The sequence below is a fragment of the Ceratina calcarata genome, unplaced genomic scaffold (assembly GCF_001652005.2).
Source record: "Ceratina calcarata isolate Rehan_Ccalc_2016 unplaced genomic scaffold, ASM165200v1 scaffold291.2, whole genome shotgun sequence".
NCBI classification, from domain to species: Eukaryota; Metazoa; Arthropoda; class Insecta; order Hymenoptera; family Apidae; genus Ceratina; species Ceratina calcarata.
The window spans coordinates 369,882-391,667 of record NW_017151492.1 but is presented as its reverse complement, the minus strand read 5'-3'; positions in this window follow the sequence as shown (position 1 = coordinate 391,667).

The following is a 21,786-nucleotide window of genomic DNA, read 5'->3' as shown; positions in this document are numbered from 1 at the left end:
TGTTATCATTTTTGCCCACTGAATATTCACATTCAATTTATCCCGCAGCCATCAGTAATGTCATGTTGCATTTAATTAATGTAATCGGTCCGCGAGCGGAAATTAATTAAATTAACGGTTGATTAAAGTGATCGAGCCGAACGCCGTTCTGGGAATGTTCGACGAGCTGTCGTTTCTTGATACCCATTCCATTTTGGTTTTCTCGGACCGATTAAAAAAAAATGAACAGAATTTATGTAGAGCTTTTCGAACGAATTTCTGGCGTCCCTCACATATAGATTTCTCGTTATTCAGAGAAGTCGACATTTTCTTTTGGTCTTATGCCAACGTGGACTTTCTTAAAGGATGTTCCCATGGGTCATGAAATATCGCATCCGCTGGGTATTCTTTTAGTTTTTTCGTGAAACGAGTACCGGAGACTATTCGTTCATTTGACTCTCATAAGACTGTCTTAGTAACTATTTGATTTAAATATACGAAAGTAACAAGAGGAAAAAGGAATTTCCCTTTGAAATCCAACTTGAAGTATAAAATCGACGACTCAGAGCATTTACCAATAAAACCTTTAAAAATATACCAACTCAAGTTTGTTAAGAGCAAAACTCTGATTCGAAAACGGAGAAGCGATTGGAGACGAGATACGAGTGTAAAATAAATGCAGCAAAGAATGAATACACAGAGGCAAGATGAAAGCTCGGGTGATGATGAGAGGGAGGCAACTTCCGGTGGCATGTCGCGCGGACCCGTAATTATGGCCACGTGTAGGTACGTACGTAGCAAGAGAAAACGCGTGCACGCAATCAGGGTGCCGCCTATTGCCGTTTGGTCATTGACAAATATTGACATTCGAGCGATGTCCCGTGTTAGGACCACGTACCGGCTAACTCGAGTCAATTGGGTTAATTGAATTGCAGCGCGCAGCGCCCACTGGAAAACGCGTCCAGAACAATCCGCAAATTGCACCCCCTCGCCGTGTCGCCTACGGATCGTTCGTTTCGTACCGCGAACACCTGAAAGAAACTCGGTATCGGATTCACCGATTCAATCAAAAATGATTGAATGAAAACATTACTCGTGGATGGAATTCAAATCTCCGCGATCCATCCTCTGCCCAATTCACGTAATTATTTTTGCACACATCTTCATTTTTCTGGTAAAATTGATTTAGAAATTCTTTAGTGAAACTTTCCATCATAGTCAGATTATGCAAAATATGAATTTATAAAAATTTCTTTATTACTCCTCGAAGAAGATAAAATATATAAAAGTGGTTTCTTCAAAGAGGTATTTGAATGAATCGGCAAAAGTCTGACAATCGAAACGATAAAGAAGTTTGCTATTTTCGACTAGTCGTCCCCAATAATAGTGTCCTCTTTATGGACGCTGTTCCCATCCGGAATATCGGCGCCGTGCACGTTATACTACTAGCGTTTACAGTAGCAATCTTGAATAATCGGTGAAACTTCGCCTCTATCAGGGACGACCGAAAGTCAGAAATAGTATCTAAATGATCTGCGTCGATTTTGACGAGGTATCATCTTTCATGGACGCTGAATTTACGTCTAGAAGTTCGGCGCCACCCAAGTAATCGAACTTGTGATATCAAGCTGACGTGGCTTCAGAAAGTCTGAGATTCTCGATAATGTTTCTATTTCAGTGACCCACAATTCAAATCGTTCGCAGCTTTATTATACGTTTATCGTAGGAAGTCAAAGCGAACCGTTAAAGGTAGATTTAATTTTTTGCTTATCGCACTGTTGCGTGTACCTTCTTGAACGTCTTCTGATCTTCTTTGAAGCGCTTAAACGTTTTTAAATTACTGAGGAGGAAAGCATTCGATATTTACTCTATTTGCATGAACATCGGCAGTATCATAACTCAGGGCCCGGAACGAGCCACTCGTTGTATGAAATCCGCTAGAAACTTAAACAGCGATAAACATTTGCAAACAACTCAGGCATCCGGCGGTGAATTTCCATCGCAAATTCGCGAAACGAAACAAACGCCATTATTAAACGGCGAGCTGCGGCCCGAGCGGCCGAGGGAGAGGGTCGGAAATCTTGTTCGGTATCTGCGTGGCTGCGAACTTCTCCGCAGACGTTCCCGTGCTAGTTAATAATGCCTTGTTAAGTGGCTGGCCTTGTTCGGCGCACTTAAGTCATGCATACTGTATGCGAGAGCGTGCGATATACAACCTCGAAATTACAGCCCTGATTTACGTCAATATTATCGCCCGCGAAACGCGAGAGAGCCACCTCTTTCCCTGCCGGAAGTCCCGCGGTCAGAATCCAAATACCATTGATATACAAAACAGCATAGGATTCGATAGCATTCAGTCGCTTCAAGTAGGAAGAGTTTCAATGTAGCTGCAGTTGAGTCGAGATGAAATATTTCAAGTTATTCACTATTTATATTGATATTGCGTGAATATTTTTGAATTTTTTTAAAAAAAAGAAATTCATGCACTGCACGTTTTGATAAATCATTGAACGATACTTTTTTATTGACTCATCCTATATATTGAGATCTACTTTGATCATAGACAGTCGAAGAGGTCAGGATCTCAATTTCATTTAGAATTCCATTCTGAATTCCGAAATGCTGTTTAATCGTTTTGTCCTCTGACGAATTACGTCGGTCGTAACTTGGGTTAAATCACCGCAGTTGTTCGACGTATCTCTATCATCCCTAGCGGCGATTGACCCGTGAACTTCGAATTCGTAACTCGATACGATCGCGGACGCAACGCCGTGGGTGTCAGGTTTGCGTCCAAATACGCTGAGAGTAGCCACCCTAATGAAACCGAAATTGCTGAAGCTTGTTTGATTCGCGAAGCCGCGTTAGCTGTTTCGCCCCGAGGATGGGAAATCCACGCCGCGCACCGTCCCTTTCTCTTCTCTAATCCGACTAAAAGTTTTCATTCCTACGGAAGTCGGAGATTTGAAAATTTTCAGTTCAGTTGCTAGAAACAAAACAGAGAAATTAAATGAGCGTACAATGATTGCCATGATTTAAACATGAGACGGTGATTATCAATTCTATTACAATAATTAGATTAAGAAAGAAATGGAGCAAATAGATGTAATTTTTTACGTTTGATTGTGAGAAAATAAAAATGTTTGAAAAACTGCACCGAACATGTCAGGGACTATTTAATATAAAAATTACCATGCTCCAGATGCTGCATTAGAGAAAGTTAAAAAAGGGAATGGGAATGGGAAATGCTTATTTAACTCGGGGGCCACCTTTAATCAGGCTTGCCCACATCGCGGGCTACTCGTTGAAATAGCACTTCCGCGGCCCGTGTAAACCATTAGAGACGCGAAAAATCTGTCCGCGCCCCTTTTTACTTTTTTCCGACCGCCCGGTTCTCTCCCTTTGAAACTGCGTTTCACTCTATTTAGTCGGGCGATTCGTTGCGATATCGCGGTACCCTTATTAAAAATTTCCTCAGAATTTCTGGACATGCATACTGTATGCGAGAGCGTGCGATATACAACCTCGAAATTACAGCCCTGATTTACGTCAATATTATCGCCCGCGAAACGCGAGAGAGCCACCTCTTTCCCTGCCGGAAGTCCCGCGGTCAGAATCCAAATACCATTGATATACAAAACAGCATAGGATTCGATAGCATTCAGTCGCTTCAAGTAGGAAGAGTTTCAATGTAGCTGCAGTTGAGTCGAGATGAAATATTTCAAGTTATTCACTATTTATATTGATATTGCGTGAATATTTTTGAATTTTTTTAAAAAAAAGAAATTCATGCACTGCACGTTTTGATAAATCATTGAACGATACTTTTTTATTGACTCATCCTATATATTGAGATCTACTTTGATCATAGACAGTCGAAGAGGTCAGGATCTCAATTTCATTTAGAATTCCATTCTGAATTCCGAAATGCTGTTTAATCGTTTTGTCCTCTGACGAATTACGTCGGTCGTAACTTGGGTTAAATCACCGCAGTTGTTCGACGTATCTCTATCATCCCTAGCGGCGATTGACCCGTGAACTTCGAATTCGTAACTCGATACGATCGCGGACGCAACGCCGTGGGTGTCAGGTTTGCGTCCAAATACGCTGAGAGTAGCCACCCTAATGAAACCGAAATTGCTGAAGCTTGTTTGATTCGCGAAGCCGCGTTAGCTGTTTCGCCCCGAGGATGGGAAATCCACGCCGCGCACCGTCCCTTTCTCTTCTCTAATCCGACTAAAAGTTTTCATTCCTACGGAAGTCGGAGATTTGAAAATTTTCAGTTCAGTTGCTAGAAACAAAACAGAGAAATTAAATGAGCGTACAATGATTGCCATGATTTAAACATGAGACGGTGATTATCAATTCTATTACAATAATTAGATTAAGAAAGAAATGGAGCAAATAGATGTAATTTTTTACGTTTGATTGTGAGAAAATAAAAATGTTTGAAAAACTGCACCGAACATGTCAGGGACTATTTAATATAAAAATTACCATGCTCCAGATGCTGCATTAGAGAAAGTTAAAAAAGGGAATGGGAATGGGAAATGCTTATTTAACTCGGGGGCCACCTTTAATCAGGCTTGCCCACATCGCGGGCTACTCGTTGAAATAGCACTTCCGCGGCCCGTGTAAACCATTAGAGACGCGAAAAATCTGTCCGCGCCCCTTTTTACTTTTTTCCGACCGCCCGGTTCTCTCCCTTTGAAACTGCGTTTCACTCTATTTAGTCGGGCGATTCGTTGCGATATCGCGGTACCCTTATTAAAAATTTCCTCAGAATTTCTGGAAACTACGTTTGGGAATCCAAAGTTTGGGTTCGACACGACACGACGCGACGCGACGTAAATGATTCCTCTGAAATATGGTTTCCATCGAACGAAGTATTGCTCTTTAATTACAGTTCTATAATGATAGTAAGTTAAAGTAAACGCGACGGGAGAAGCGAAATGAATCGGTCAAGTTAGCGTTGATTAACTTTTCCTCTCCCGAAGGGGTCAAAGAATTTCCCGTTCTCGGATTCGAGGCGGTGAAACAGAATGTTTGCAATCCGCATGACGACGAGAACGGAGTAATAACCGGACAGCCTAATAACGAACGCTGTAGCCGATTAACGGAGAGGTCGGTCCGTGCCTTTACAACTTCATTGTGCCGCTTGTTCCGCGGCCATTGTGCTCGCCGGTGCCGGTTCCCATTATGAGAGCCAGGAAAGATCAACCGCAATTCCTGGCTGCTCGATCGCACGGTTTCAGATGGAGCCGCGCAATTAGCCGTGAACGAATACCTGTCCGCCGATGCTTTTTCGACCGGCCAAATGGGAGAACCTGGCGATGATTAAGTGGCTCGGATGGGAGCAGAACGGAAACTCTCGAATTCAGAGAAAAAATATGATAGACCTATTAAAATTAGGTTTTTTAAACGTGGTTAGAAATTGCATGTAAACGTAAAAATAAAGATCAAAAGAAAAGATGGTCTCAATTATTATGTCAATAGTGAAATATTCTCAAGGAAAGGCGAGATCAATCGAAAATGTATTTCCATCGCTTGTTTCACGTCGTCAGCTCGGTTTCGAATTAATTTTTTTTTTTTTTTTACAAAGCTCGAGGGTGTGTCGCAAATTTGAGACCATTCATGTTTATTCAGAAAAGTATAATAATTACGCGATTCGAGCTAAGATGAGGCAATCCGAGGCGAGGCAAACGTTCTCGTCGAGACGTTCTGCAAGACAGTGTATTGCTGCCATTAAGGGTGACAAGATATTCCATTAGAGTAAAATACATGATCGCTTATTAGTATTTACAATTCTAAAGCAATTTTAGAGGATGCAGTTTCTGTGGTGTGCCGATTCTCGAAGCTCGATATGGTTCTTCCGGGCTCGCGCGAGGAATTTTCAAGAAAGCAGGAAAGGAGTGGCCGCGGGCGTCGCGTCGCCGCTTTTATGGTCCGATCTAATCGTCGGGAGCAATGTTGCCACAGCGTTGGCCGCGTTTCCACGGGATCACGCGACTGTTTCCTTGACAAAATGTACCGTGTAATCGCACACGGATCGCGCTCGACCGTGTAACGTAAATATAATGTAGCACCGCGGACACGCTAACAGATCGCAACCACTACTTACAGCTCCGTTCATAAATCTTTAGACTCTTCTCTAAGTGTTTTACTTCAATTGGAAGATTGTAGTTAATCATCGTTAAATAGATCGTTTAATCACAATTGTATAATAAATCATATAGTAATATAAATGCAGTAAATATATAAACGGTTTTAATATTCATTTGATCAATTTTATATATTGGTTGTTGAAAACATTTTAAAAAGTTATTTCATACGTAACCTGATTAAAATATTTAAACCCTAAATCATAATTTTATTTACAAACAAGTATGTAAATCGGTTTAAAGTGTTTTTTCTGACTAACAAATTAAAATATCATAATTGCTGAATCGTTCATTCACATTTTTATGTATTATTCTTAATCGTCTTAAGACTTAAGAACTGAACATTCGATCGGACCGACAGACCTCGCTTGTTCGTGGCTCCTGTTATGCGTCGATTTTCGTCAATTCCTTAATGAAATTCACGCATCGCGTCGCGACGACACGGTCGATTAAGTTTTCATCCGAGCAGACGAGCTTCCTTCCCCGGTTACGTCCAATCTTGATCCGTGTTTTCGTCAGAAGTCGCGAGTCCGGGCTCACCTAGTTTCCATATGACCCCTCGACGCGACTTTATTTTATTTTTCGGTGGGAGGAGAAACGTTTATGTGAAACGAAGGGCCGGATTAAGCGGAGATCTTGTTATGTATGTAGGTTAATAATCGTAGGTTCATTTATTTTCAGTTCGGAGAAGTGCAATTTATTTTTAGGGAAAGAGCATTTCGCTCTGACGTTGAAATAAAATTAATAACCGCCCACAGCTGTGCTTCAAAGGTTGATACAATTATGTATTTAGATGTATGAACGCGATACGCTCGACGTGATACGAGCTTCGTGTTTTTGGACAATGCCTCAGAGTATAAAGTACAAGGATCAGAAAGTTTAAATACGCCATTTATAAAAACAGAATCGATGCATTAGAAATTTTCGTAATTGGACGTAAAATGAAGGTTGCAATAGAAAACTGATGGGAAGAGAAGGTAATTAAAAGAAAAGTCGAGGCTTCTTTTTTTCACTTTTATTTCCTCATGAACGGTTATAATTCGAAGGGTCTTCTTTCGACCATAAACGTAACTTTCATAGCCACCCACCTGCCTCGCGCGAGGTTTTTCAGAAATCTCCGCCCTTGGGGCAGCCGTTTGAACAAAACGCGATGGCGAAACTTTGCCGAGATAATGAAAAGCGGCTAATTTACGTTGCCATCGCCGTATTCAAAGACCTTTGACATTTCCCATCCATTTTTTTTCTCTCCACGCCTTACGTCGATTCCGTCTGTAACTTTTTAACAACTGTTGTTATCAAACTTTCCAAATATGTAAAGTGAAAAATACATTATAAAAGTGTCCGCGGAACGTCTGTCTGGGATTTGATGTATTTCCATAGTTAAAAATTCGATAAGAAAAACTTCGTCAACTTCCACCTTTAACGATACAAACGAATGGTCTGTTGTCGCGTACAAACTTCGATTGTTTCAACAGAAAGATGAATGCCGCGGCTTATTTTTCAATGCCGTCGTGTCACGGAGGCTAAATTGATGACCGTACTTGTCCACGTGAAAATGTAAACTCGAAACAATTGATAATTTACCATTGTCGACCTTTTAATACGTGAAGGAAAGGAGTTCGGTCGGGAAAATCTATTCCTCGCTATTAAATTAAACATATCCCGTGGCTGAGAGTCGTGGAAATCCTCAAAGGAGCCCCGGAGAACCGGATTTCATGGTAGGGTTAACACGCCGTTCGAACAGTTCGTTGTTTATTCCCGAAGCGTGTTTGGAAGACGAAAGAGGGAGCGAGATGTGATATTTCGAGGTTCGCAAGGCGCGTGGGACGCGGCTGCGGGGGTGTCGCAACACGTGAGCCGCCGCCGGGGGTGGAAAAAGAGGGCTGCGACGCGAACGGTATGACAAACCGGCGAATGCAGGAAATGGAGATGGAAACGGCACGGATGGAGGTGGAAATAGATAGACAGCCGGGAACTCGGTAATGATGGAATTATCGGAATCGAGTCGCGGTAATCTGCAACGTCGGGAAATTCGCAAAGAGAAGGGTGGTCGCCGTCGGAGGTAAGCGACGAGCCGGCGTATCGGGGACGCTGCGGCATCGATTAATTGGTCGGATCTCGTTGTAAGTGGTATACGAGGGATCGTTTACCTACGACTCTTACGATGAACACCTCGAATCCGGAAGCTTCCTACGCTCTCATTCCTGGCATAGTTTCTCCCACGCAGTTAGCATTCTCAAGACGCCGCGTGCCATCGCTGTCGTTCCGTTCTCAACCTTTGAACCCATATCTATCTATTTCGGTACATGCGCCTACAATCTCGGCGGAAAATGAAAAATATGCTGTAAAACAGATTTCTTTCGATTATTACATTTCGAAAAATTAATCATTCTTCTCATGTGTATTAAATCTCGTGTATCAATTTTCTATTTACATAGCATACGTATCATACAATTATATAACGTATAATACACTTTTAAGTGTCAGTTTCTTCCGATTCTTGGTATATAACAAAATTCCATGAAAAATAGATTCGATTTAATCGGATTAAACAGAACTACGCAAAATTCAAGTAAAACGAATAAACTGACAAAAAGGGAAACAGGGGGGCGGATGAAAGGAAGGGCGAAAGGAGCTCGTACGGCGAGGGAGAGTGTCGGGGGCGAGGGCGAGGGATGAGAATCTCCGGTTTTACGTGGCGCGCATGCGAACCCGGTGGTGGGCACCGTGCGCCCGGATCCTCAGTGCGCTCCTCACTCGCGACTCGTCCAGGACGATTCTCTCGGCCCTCCCGGGAGTCCCGAGGGACTCCGGGCATCCTCGCGATCGCGACTCCCTCCTCGACTGTTCTGTAAACCAATCGCGCGCGAAATCCCGTCGGAAATCAACCCCCCGGTACCGTTCGTTCGTGATCGACCGTTCGAGGATAACAGGAAGGAACATGTGCTGGTCGATGAGGATCAAGAATGGATCTCACGGTGAGGGATCGTTCCAGGATTTATCCCTGGGATCCATATCACAATCGATCGATACGATTTTCAAACTTTCATCAGGCTTCACATGGTGAATTAATTTTAATTTCGATCGAATTGACCTAAGATTGAAAAATCTTTCTAGTCTCAATTTTTTATTGAATTCTGTGTCGAAGTTGGAAAACGTCACCTTGTTTGGTATTATCTCATAATAGTTCCATAAAGTTCGTAAGTGTTTTTTGATGTCTGATATTACGTCGTGAAATAGAAAATCCTGAATTTATTCTTACTGTGTCATTTCGATCATTTTCAATGAGAGTTGTAAGAAATATTTTAAACGATGGAAAATTGTAAATAAGATCAAGTTTTTAAAAACTCTTATACATTCTTTAAGAAGAATTGAAGTTTTGTTGCAATAAAAAAAGAAATAAAGTATCTGTAGAAAATGTTCTCAGTTTGTAACGAAGTCTCGAAACAATGACATCTACAAGGAGATGAAAAGAACTCATGATTTGCGTTTAATTGTATCCGTCGTTATTATACTTCGTTCCTGTTTCGTTCTTGGAAAATACTAGCCGAGCGCGCAATTCGAGGCTGCGAATCGAAATTAAAGCCGGCCGATTGACAGTCCGACGCGACGATGCTTAACTCGCTACCTTCCCCGCCTTTCAGTTGAATTATTCATTCTCCAAATGTTTTTCTCTCTCCGTCCGTTCCAGCTCATTTCACGCTAGCTCTTCGCTCTGGTTTCACTCTGTCCTTTTGCCCGTCGACGGATTTAACGTCGAGAGTTTCGATAAATCGACGACATATATATATGTAGTTATTCTTTTACGATTTACCGTTTTTGGCAGATTTTATTTATCAACGACAAAAACCGCGATGTCCAAACGTAAACGAGTGATCGAATTCGTGTTGATAAAACGAAATTCAATGTCTCGTGAAAAGTGATCAAAAATTAATTACCTTTTATTGTATCAATTTATTGATTGTATTTTTATACTTAACAGCTTATCTATTATGAATGAATAAATGAAATCTGAACGAGATTACATAATTTTGAAATAAAATTGGTACCGTACGTATTAAGCGTTTGCATTCGTGTAATGGGCGATGTTTGATCAGTCAGTATTCACAATAATATTAATATTGAACGTTAATTGCAAATATATCTCTATTGATTCTTCATAAATGAAATGCGCAATATTCCGTTCTGTCCACATCCGACAGGAGTTCTGTATAATCCCGAGAATTAAAATATCATCATTCATCTACTGTATCAAAGATTTATAATGACTCGAATGGAAAGAGAGCATGTTAAAAGAAATTATAATTAAAAAATCAACGATTTTTACCTGCACAGGTTCCGCTCGCGATTTTCAAGGGACGAACCGTGCAAGGGGTGGAAAAAAGAAAATCAATTTCACGGCTAACTAGAGCATTCGAGATAGAAAATCGAACGCAAAACTGACATCCGTTATTTGCCATAAATCGCCGGGTGATAATGTGGATTTATTAGTAGAATAATTTCCGACCTTTCGCGACGGTTGAATCGCTCGCGCGATTCGATTAGGGGCGGTAGAGGGTGCGAGACGGCGCACCCTATAACCTTTACCGATGCCGTGGGCACATTAAATGCCTGGCCACTGAACAGAACCGCGCTACGTTTCGGCAATTAATTTAGTAACGACAAAGCTAGATAACTAAATACAACAAAATGATTGGCGAACAATTTGCGGGGTAAGAACCGAACGAGGTGTGATATTATGAGTAACCGAACTGTGAAATTGAGCTTAATTTCATTATTACTCCATGAGAAGATGTTAATTAAAAATCGTTTGTTTACACAAATCATTTATTTGTGTAATATTTTATTACAGCAAACTTTTTTTAATTCGTGCATAATTAGGAGTTACATGATTAAAATTCTGGGCCAAATCCTTAATTAAAATTTATGTAATACAAAACGATCGATGTTTAATGAGTTTAATTAAAGTTATTTATTATATATGCTTGTGAGGAAGTCGGTGAATAATTAGGTTTCCGACTGTAAAATCGGCTTGAATTTTTGACCGATCCATTAGCGACCAATAATTGCGTCACGACCGAGATTAGATTCCGGTTGAAAAAATTTCTGTCTCTGAACTACTCAATTAATTATAAGCCGCGAGCGCATCGGTGCTCGAGTATCTCAGTTCTGACGGAATAATTATCGTTGCCAAATTCAAAGCTAAAGATGTTGGGCAATCTCTCGTTCCTCGTTGCTCATTAATGACACGACGTTCGATAAATAGGCGCCCTGTCGCATCGTTAGCAATGGTCTCGCGGGCAAAACGGATCACGTCCAATCGCGATCTCGATTGGGCCGTGGAAAATAACCCTTAACCCACTGCCGCGAACAATGATACCGGCTGGTTGTATCAGCACTTTCTTTATCTGACTGCAGACCCTCGACACCGCCCCGCGTACACGTATATAACATATTTTGTTCGATAACTTTGCTCCAAAATTGTATCAGAATAACTCCATTTCGGATGCACGAGATAATTTCAAAGTTACGGGACAGGGAACGAACGTGAGAAACTGTTTCATTTACTTTTTGCACATCAGAATTTTAATTTAAATTGTGAAATTAGAATTGTGTGTATGTCAGACATGAAACATTCCCATGTACAAAATTTTTATCACATAGCACTAACAGCTACTCTGTACGCGCAGATGAATGTCAGATTGACAAGAACCAAACGTGTCCTCTCGGTTTATTTTCAAAAATTCATCAATTAAAATCAAACAAAAATTATATTAAAAAGTCTAAACATTTTTCAATACAAAATTTTTATTACACTAACACATATGACGTTTGATAATTAAAAAATGGGTTAAAAATCGCCAGGTGAGTTTTAGAAAATGTCCTCCCTGGGCGATCCATCGCTGATAATAATTGACATGTTGGACGGCTTCGGGCGGGCTTTCAATTCGAGCAAATATTTTTCTATATCTGTAACCAGCCTGACTGGCCACCGCACCGCGGGGTGCCCGACGGCACGCCTTTCTATACAGTAGATCACGTAGTCACGCGTGTCTGCCGGCCCAGGCGACGATAATCATCGCACAGTGAAAAAACATTTCCTCGTTCGTTTTGATATTTCCCATTCTAGTGCTTACCGTATTTTATTTACCACTACGCGAACGGCAAAACTTCCCCGTCCCTCCCCTGGCGCGTGGAAAAAATTTTACGGAGATTGATGGAGTGAACGATGCCTGGAAAATGGAACCGGAGGGAATATACGTACGCGCGTTTGCGAATGACATCGCGTCTCCTTGCACTGACTACTGACTCGATATATGAGATTGAAAATTGGCTGTTTTACGTGGCTGCAATTTTTTATGCGATTTACAATGATCGAATCGAGCATTTGAAAAATGTGAACCATTCGTTTCCCCCTTTCGTACGTCCCAACAAATTATTCAGACGACGTAAGACTGGATTTTACAACGAAACGGTAAAAATAATTGAGTGATTTTAACGCCGGGTGAAACTTGGAGTCTTTGGTCAGAAGTTAGATCCCTTAAATCAGGAATGAAACGGTTTATTGATGGTAAGGATTTTCCCGATCGGACGTGGAAACTCGTTTCGAGGAAAATCTGTCCGTGCGCTCGTTTACTTATTTACGCTGCTCGTAAAAATCCAAGGAACTGTTGCTTGCGCAACGTGCAACGCGGAGGGACGCGTATTGCAATAAATGTTGCAATTTGTTAAATGAACCCCCGGTGTTCTGGTATTATTACCAGTTGCTGGGAAATCCTCGGATTTTAATAGAAACAACGGCACGGCGTAAGGAACGGAAATAAACCCGGTTCAAAGAAATACTAAAAAAAGCGAGACAAGAGAGAGAATTCATGCTCCCTTATTTATTTATGATGCATTTGGCAATAACTGTACGCTTCCATGTTTCTGTAAATTGTTCTTCCACCCACGCGATCTAAATTATTTTTGTCCGAACTTATAATTGGTTCATGGGAAATCCAGATTTTCATTATTCTTGCGTAGGAATTCAATTAAAAGGAATTTCTTGGATTACTATTTCATTAAATTGATAGCACGATTAAGAAGTAATATTCGTAAAGGACTTCTCTCGAGCGAAATTATGCTCCATGATCTCCGCCCTCGAAACTAATTGTACAACACAAATAAGTGCCCCTATTTCACTCATTACCAAGATCTCTCGAATACGATGACTCTTCCATTTAAAGATGCTCTCGTCTTCCTCTGTTCTGTATTACTGGCACGGAATTAACAAGATTTATACCCCATGAATTAACGAGATCCTTGCTGACGATAATTCTTCGGTTTCAAAGGGATTATTGTATAATTCGAACGCTTTAACAGCCAGTATCAATCGAGCGGTATTCTCCAACCGCGATTCAAACGCGCTGTGGTATAACGAGCCAGCTTCCCTCCGGCCTTGCCCTCCGCACCCTTTGTACACTCTTAAGAAACGACGCGATCCGAACGAACGGCTTCGAGCCCAGTACGTACACAGGCACACGTGTGACGCCGTTAATTGACGATACCGTTTAACAGAGTTAATGATTATGGCTGTGCCTGTAATTAACGTGTACGATAATTAATGCTTCGAGCGCACCGCGACTGATTACAAATTTCGACGGCCTGTCCGCGGGAAATCGCGCGTCGAAATCGAACTGAACCCATCGATTCCCTCTATCAATTTGCAATTAACATCGCGTATAGCTTGACGGCATAATTATTTTTCCTGGCGAGAGAAGCCAAAGGCTTATCAAGCTTAAACTTCTTCCGTTTCTAACTGTATTCCTAAAAAATTATGGGCCTCAGATAATTAGATCTATTTTTAGGAACTAATACGATTTCAGTGGAATAAGCCAATATTTGATCAGACATATGGGAGGAGATATAGTTGTGACATTTTTATAAAATATAGAAGGGCTGGAGAATGGGAAAGTCTTATTTAAAGGTTCATGAAAAAAGCATATCGCTCGGGTTTAATTTCTATCATAAAACTTGTCAAGCTCGAGCTTCCCGGGGATTCTATTTACGTAACAGGAGGGCTAAGTATAATGATTCGTTGCTTGGATTACGCGATCCCACGCCCTATGAGCGGCTTGAGACGGAAAAGGATTTTTCGCTCTCGCGGTGAAGGAGTTTTCGAGGAAACGACGCAAATATTAAGTTAAAAAGTCAGCGGGAAAAAGTTTCGCCGAGGGGCTAATTTAAAGTCACCTTTGGAAATTGATAAGTCCTTTCCGGATCCTCGTTTAATTGCAGCTTGTTTCGAAGATCCGAAACTGCTTCCTCTTCTTCTTTCTTTTCCTCCTCGTTCCTTCCCCCCTCGTTGCCCGAGTTTCGTCTTAAATTAAGCAGCTTCGATGGTAAAAACTGTCTTCGCGAATCCGTTCAAACTCCCCCTCGAAAGGCGAAAGTAGTTTGTCAGTGCTCCTCCTCCGGAGGACCCGTAGACGAGCTACATTTAATATTCATTTGCCAGCATTGCGGGGATACGCGTTAACTCTAATGTTTACCTCTCAGATCAGCCCGATTCTATACAAGCCTTTTCACTCGCCTCGGTATTAGAATAATCGCAAGCCATTTATTTCCCACCATTGAAGATCACAATTGCAATCGAGCTTTGAGCAGAGCTTGGAATTCTTTGACACAATTTTCACCATATTCCATTGCATTCAAATCTCACAATCCTCCCTTGGCAACTTCCCGGAAACTTCCGCGCGCGCTGGCACCCAAAGCCAAGGCGAATCACCGAAACCAGCTCACGCTCCCCTTTCACCCGTCCCGAGAGTTTGGCAAACCACCGAAACAAAGTCATCAAAACCCTACCGTTTCCTGTGGTGCCAGAGCTGAATCGCTGCGTGTACACCGCAGCGCGCCGTTCTTTATTCGCCGGCGAATCAACACTCTCAGCCTTTCACGAGCCGCCGCGCTCGCCGTCAAAGAAGCGACATTCATTTCGCGGCTATTTATTATTGCAACGAGTATTTCCCGGTGGCTAAAAGGAGGACGGAAGGAAGGGTCGCGTGTCAACACCGCGCTGCCGCCGATCCTCCCTTTTCCTTTTCATTTCCCTCCGTTGCGTCTCTGGCGCCCGCGGACATGCAACGAAGGCCGGGACCTTGAGCTCTCACAGTCCCGTATAATCTTCGATATACCCGGCTGCCGGTCGCCATTAACATGCTAATGCACTTGCCGCAATAATTATAATTTACACGAGCGCGAGAATAAATAACCGCGTTATCGTTCAGACTGGCATGCTGCTGCGTCGGGCTGCCTTCCAACGGACTTATCTGTTGCTATTTTCCATTATACTTCACCTGTCCCGGACGCTAGACGAACAAAGAATATATTTGAACATATTATTTAGGCGAACTACTGGACATTTTCATAACACGTAATCATAAGTCTGCAGAATTTTACATTCATATCTGTCGCAGATACAGTTTCTCCATAAACGTATAAAATCTGCAGTTTAGTGCATTAAAAACCAATTTACTTATTTTTTTAATGCGCGAAACGTGTAACCCGAATGTAACTCATACACAGAGCTATAAAGTGGAACGAGTGCAGTTCTGAGTAGGAGGAGTTTGAAAGAAATGATTAGAAGTGTAGTTCCACTTTACCCTTCCTTCAATATTTGTCTTGCGCCATACAATACGTTATCACCGGCGACGGATAGCGAGGAAGAAAAAGTAGACGCTTTAGCATTCATGACGTTGTGAGTAACGCAGGTATGTACGCATTAGGAGGCAGTGGTATCGAGGTACATTTTCAACGCAAAGGCGAAGTTTCCTCGCGGGGGCTTCTGATATGCGCATGCATACGAGATGAGCGCGCGTGGTCGCCCCGGCATATTATAAAACGCGCCGACGGCGTTTTACCCGCCCGCCGCTCCGCCTCGCCCCTCGCCACGTTCGCCTCCCGCGAATGTATCACCGGGAATCGAAATCGTCGGTCAGAGGCGAGGCTGCCCTTTCAAGAACGAGATCAACAGACCGTCTTGAACGGTCTCCTTTCTTCTTGCTCTTCTTTCCAAGAAAAACCGATGACTAAGACGCTCGCGGGCGCTTTTCAAGATCGAACTCGTGGGATTAATAAGTTAAACGTTCCTTACAAGAGATCTTGCAAGTTTTTATACGGATGTTAACGGAAAATCCGACCTAAGCCTGACCCGAAGTAATAACTGGCTTCTGTTTTATTTCGTTTAAACTCGGATTTCCTCTGGCAGTGTTTCGGCAGACGCAATTACAAAATTAACACTGAAGCAAAGGAGGACTGGGATCGATGAGCAAATATGTACTGTATAACTGCAGTAAAGCTATTTTACACGAGGGATATAGATTTGATACGAAAATATGCTGCTGCGGGCCGGGGTGCATGTATATTGAAATCCGCTCGTCGGGTCCCGATGGTTCGTGCGTCATCAACGATTTCGGATGTTGACGGAGAATCGTATCCAATCCGGCGGATTCACCTCCGGCATTTATATTAATGTCGGATAACACCGACCGTCAAAAGAAGCGACTGCGTCAATATTAACTCTAGGCCCGACACTTGTATCGCGAGCGTGAATGTGTCATCAATGAGCACCGGATTCGCAAACGTTTATAGAAGTAACATCATAGGCGTTCATTTAAAATGTATTATGTTCCATCCTGAAATAATCTCGAATCTCTTGAAAGAAACGAAAGTACATTCTACTTCTAAAGACAGCTTCTAGATGTTTTCTACAGCCGGTGGAATAAATTTCCATCAAATTTGTAATAAACAAATTCATTGTTTACGGGCGAGAGATTCGCGAGAACCGCATCAGCGGTGAAACGCAACATTAAAACCGCAGGCGCTTTTCCGGCGGCCTCGGTCACTGGAAAATTCGCCGGCCAGAGCAAAGGGCTGGACCGAAGGATTTTCATTCACCGGGAACAATGGAGAGCAAAAGGTAGCGGGGGCGTTTCTCTCTCTGTCTCTGTGTCGAAATATGTAAACGCGCGTTCATCGGGGATGAGTGACAAGCGCGTGCACGTACGCTTTCACAGACAGGGTCGACAAAGCTCTTTTGTCGAGTTCACGGAACCGTACAAAGCATTCCTGTCTATTAATTAGCTTTTGCTGAGCTGCGCATCGCTACGCAACCCGACGACAGAACTGCGTGAAAGAGTTTCAAACGAATTGTTTCGTCGCAATCCGGCAGAGATTCAAATTCGATGCTGGCAACCACTCTTAGTAAAGAGATTCTGTTACATGTTAAACGTCGGCCACCAGTGATACTAGCTGAAGTTTCGATTAAAACCCAATTCTACGAACTCCGCGTTTGCCAATATTTGCTCCCTGAATTTTATGGACGAAAGATAGACATTTTCAATAAATATTCTTGGTTTCCATCTCGCGAGATCATAGAACAGAACTTTTTAAAAAGGAGGTCTCTTTTCTTTTGCCAATTTCCTGACTTCGAATGCTGATGTACGTACAACCGAAACGATGAGGATAGCACGGTTTCATCGGTATTCTACAAGCCTAATCTCGAGTCTCGATCGACGCGGGAGTGAGCGACGGGATACGGAGGAGGGCAAGGGGGGATTTGGACGAGCAGAAATGGAATCACGGATTTCCACGGATAACGATCTGTCCGGAGATTTTTCCATTTTTTAGCTCCCGCTTTTATTTCCGGGCGAATGATTCCGAGACCAGACCCGGTGAATGGACTCGCGCGATTTCCGAACGTAATCCGCGCAAAAGAACATAGAAAGGATTATTACGGCGAGGTGCATTCAATTTGTTTTCCTTTGACCGACATTCATGTTCCCAATAACCGAAAACAATGTTACTCATTACAGACGTAAATCACGTCTGGCTTTTATTGAAGTACCATTTTTAAAACAATTTTAATAACATAATTGTGTGTGCAATAGAAACATTGATTATTGTTGGAAGTGGGTTCAAAAAATAAATATTCGGTTTTAAATCCTTAACTCAGTCAACTTTATTTGAAACTGGCGTTTGATAGTGACACGCTCGCGAATGGACTCGTCCTAGAGAACTGAGATTCAGAACTAAGAACTGAATACTGAGAACTGAGAAACGAATATAAATTCGGGCCTTAGACTTTGTTGCAAACCAAAAGAAATGAACATGTCTGCCTCTTTTCGAGTCTCGTTGATAATTGTTAGGATTGATAACGATAACAGCAACGACAACGACAACTGCCAATTTCGTCACCTATTGCCTATCTTCATGAAAGACTGTCTAATGTCTATTTTTCTGGGATCCCACAATTATAATTTTGAATTATCCACATTGGAAAAAATTATAAGTCAAAGCAAATTATGTTTAGATGCTAGAAGTTGATCGCTAGTCAAGATTACGGAATAAGTAGAGTAGGACCGTGTTGGGTCAGACGTTCATTCGCATCCAATTTAACTTTGCCCTCTGAACGAAGTTCAATTAAAAACTGACGATAAATTCATTCCACTCGCGGACAAAAATTTTCAAGTGACAATAGAGCCCCGGTGTGAAGAGCGACACGATCGATTAAACAAAAACGCGATCGACCGATTTTAATCACGTGACAACGAACCATTTTACGCGGTCAATTACAATATAAAAAGACAGCGAACCACCGAGTATTATCCTTCACTCGCGATCACGTCGACAATTTCCATCGACGGTCCGGCGAGAGGCGAACGACAGAATTTGAGAGAGAAAGAGAAAAAGAGAGTCAGAGAGAGAAAGGAAAAATCGGCGCGGAAAGACAAAAGGTTGGACCGGCGAACGAAAATGGCCGGCGTGAGTTAATTCGTCCGGTTCAGTCTCGCGTGATTTCGCGTTTCAGCCGATCCGCGTCCATCCCCAGCGATGTTTCCGGTTACCGCGTCAACCGAATCGTCTTTCGAACGTGATTCACGCTGGCCTGATCCTCAAACACTTCGCCCGAATAAAAACCTCAATTTTTCACTCTACCGTTTTCCCTCGTCGAACGTAATTTCACAGTAACGCACAGTACGACGTGATAAAAAAGTTCAGTTCTCTCTCCACCTACTTAGGAAAATTATTGTCCGCAGTAACCTAATAATTGTATTCACATCATTTCCTTTTTATTTATTCATTTATTTATTTATGGGCAAGAAACTTTTGATCACAGGGTGGGTCGGAAATCGGCCTACGATTTTCGGCCCACCCTCTATAACGATAATATAGAGCAATAGTTAATATAAATGTAGATGGAGAACGCGAATGATTAAAGAAATTACAAATTTCGTGAGCCCATGAAACTTGTAATTTACGCTTAGAGATAAAAAATGACTTTTATAACATTTCTTAGAAAGCAGATAATAAACAAAATTTGTTATTCAACGCAATGAAGCATTATGTTATTTGCTTCTGTTCGCAGATTCCAGGAAGCTGGTTATCACAACGCGGCCCCGAGTCGAAGCAACCCTAAGAGATTCACCGGCTTCCTTAAAATAATGCGAGCGAAGCGCATCGAGGAGGAGACGCGCTTCAGACTGTTGATGTATACGCACCGCGCCAAGTGTTGGAAGATCATTTAGTTAGTCGATCGTCTCGTTAAATCGAATCGAATCGAATCGTGATCGATATCTGGCTGTGATTTCGTCCGCGCGTCCGACCCGTTCGTAACCGGGAATCGAGTACTCACGAAAATATTGCTAGCTGGCCGTTCCAAAGTCGGCGGGCTCGATCGATCGTTCCGCGGGATAACGTCGCCCAATAGGAATAGTTTCTCGAGGACGCACGCGGATTCCGTTCGCTGAAGAACACCTGAAGTTCTGAAGAATCACCAGGCGGTTTACGCAACCGGTTATTGCATCGAGGAAGAACCAATTCGTCTGAAATAAGACTTCGATGCATCGAAATGGATTGAACGGATCTGTCAAGGGATTCCAAACGAGTACGAGAAGCATCTAGCGCTCGGTGCTGGAATTTTTTAGTTCCCTAGAATTAATAGGAAGATATAAGCGTAAACAATTTTCTGATGGTTGTGACAAAAGGAATTTTTAAATGAGAAAGTCGAAATTACATGTCGCTCGACTTATTAAACTACTTTAGGGATAAATGAATATTAAAAGGGGTTTACAAAGGGAAGTTAGAGATTGCGAACAAGAAGGATAAAATTTAAATGTCTGGCAGGAATGTAAAAAATTTGCCAGGACAGTGATCTGAAAAAGGAAGAATGCGAGAAGCTTAAACACTCAGGCTGTGAAAGGTAAATTCCGAAATTCGCCGGGGATTGAGATAAAAGGAGTGACACCGAAAAGCCCGTTGATCCGAAGTTCGCCAATTGATACGGGGATCCTGACAAAAGGAAAGTCGATCGTCGAGCTAAACAATTTTCGAAGTTTAATATTCAATGGGGACAAAAAGCCAGGGAAGAAAGTTTCACGATAAGAAAAAGAGGCAACGATTTTACAGATTTTAACCTGAACACGACGTGTGTAAGTTGCCAGAAGATTATCCGTGGCTTCGGAAAAATTTAGAAGCCAGAAAAAAAATATTATCTGACTTAAGCCGCGTGGAATCCATGGGAAAAGGAACGAGTTTTGCGGGATCTCCGGAACAAAAGGACGCACAAGTTTTAGGATAGAGTCCGGAAGAAGCCGTGGAATTTCTGGCTACAGCTGGGAAACCGTGAAATTCCCAGGAAAAAGCCGCGACGTAACAAGTTCACCCGGTGCCGTTGCCAAAATACTCTGCGCGAGCGACGGAACAATATCAGGAAGCGTGGCAATTTCACCCCTCTTCCTCGGAACGCAAGAAACGCGAATCAAATTCTCGTGAACTGCCTGGGACGGAGAACGCGAATTAAATCTTCGTGGGTAAAAACAGTGTGGCTCGCTACGTCAGAGAACAGATAATTCCCTCGGCGAAAATCTAATTACGATAAAAAAGAAGCTACCAAAGAGAATTCAGAGTGTGCGCAAGAAATCGTACGTAGCCTTTAACAACTGCTACAGCGACGGTATTAATTTTAAGGGGTCGAAGAACAAATTTTGCCAAACAGGAACGCAGATTTTCGTTCGTAGAATTCGACTTTAGGAAGAAACACATTCGGAATACATTTGGTAGAAAACTTTGCCGGTCAATGGAGATGCTCGAGGGATGAAGGCGGAACGGAGTGGACAGTGGAACGAGCGCAGCGTCAGCGCGAGGGGACGACGATTTTCACGATGCAGTAAAGTCGAGACACGTCGTGGGCACCAAATTTGCTCCCGAGACGGACGATGAACGAGCCCGGTCGTAAGACCGAGTGAATCGGAAGTGGACGTTCGCTGGACGAAGAAGAAAGAGAAAAGAAAATTGTCAGGGGACACTACTACATGAGATTGAAGTGAAATCTTGTTGAAACGTTCGAGGCGTGGGAAAGTCGATTTGAAGAAGGGACGGTTTGCAGACCCAGGTGGGGTTTGGTCGGACTCGAATTAACCGAAGCGGTGAGGACCCGAGACCGGAAGAGTCAGTGAAATAATTGGGCCGGAGGTGTGGGCTCGGAGGGAAAAGTCGGCGGGGGGTGTCGGGGATAGAATTTCAATTAGAGGGGCAGGGGCTGGCCGTTCGTCAAAGCTGGCGACGAAACTTCTTCACCTCGACTTCTTTCTCTCTTACCCCGCATAATCTG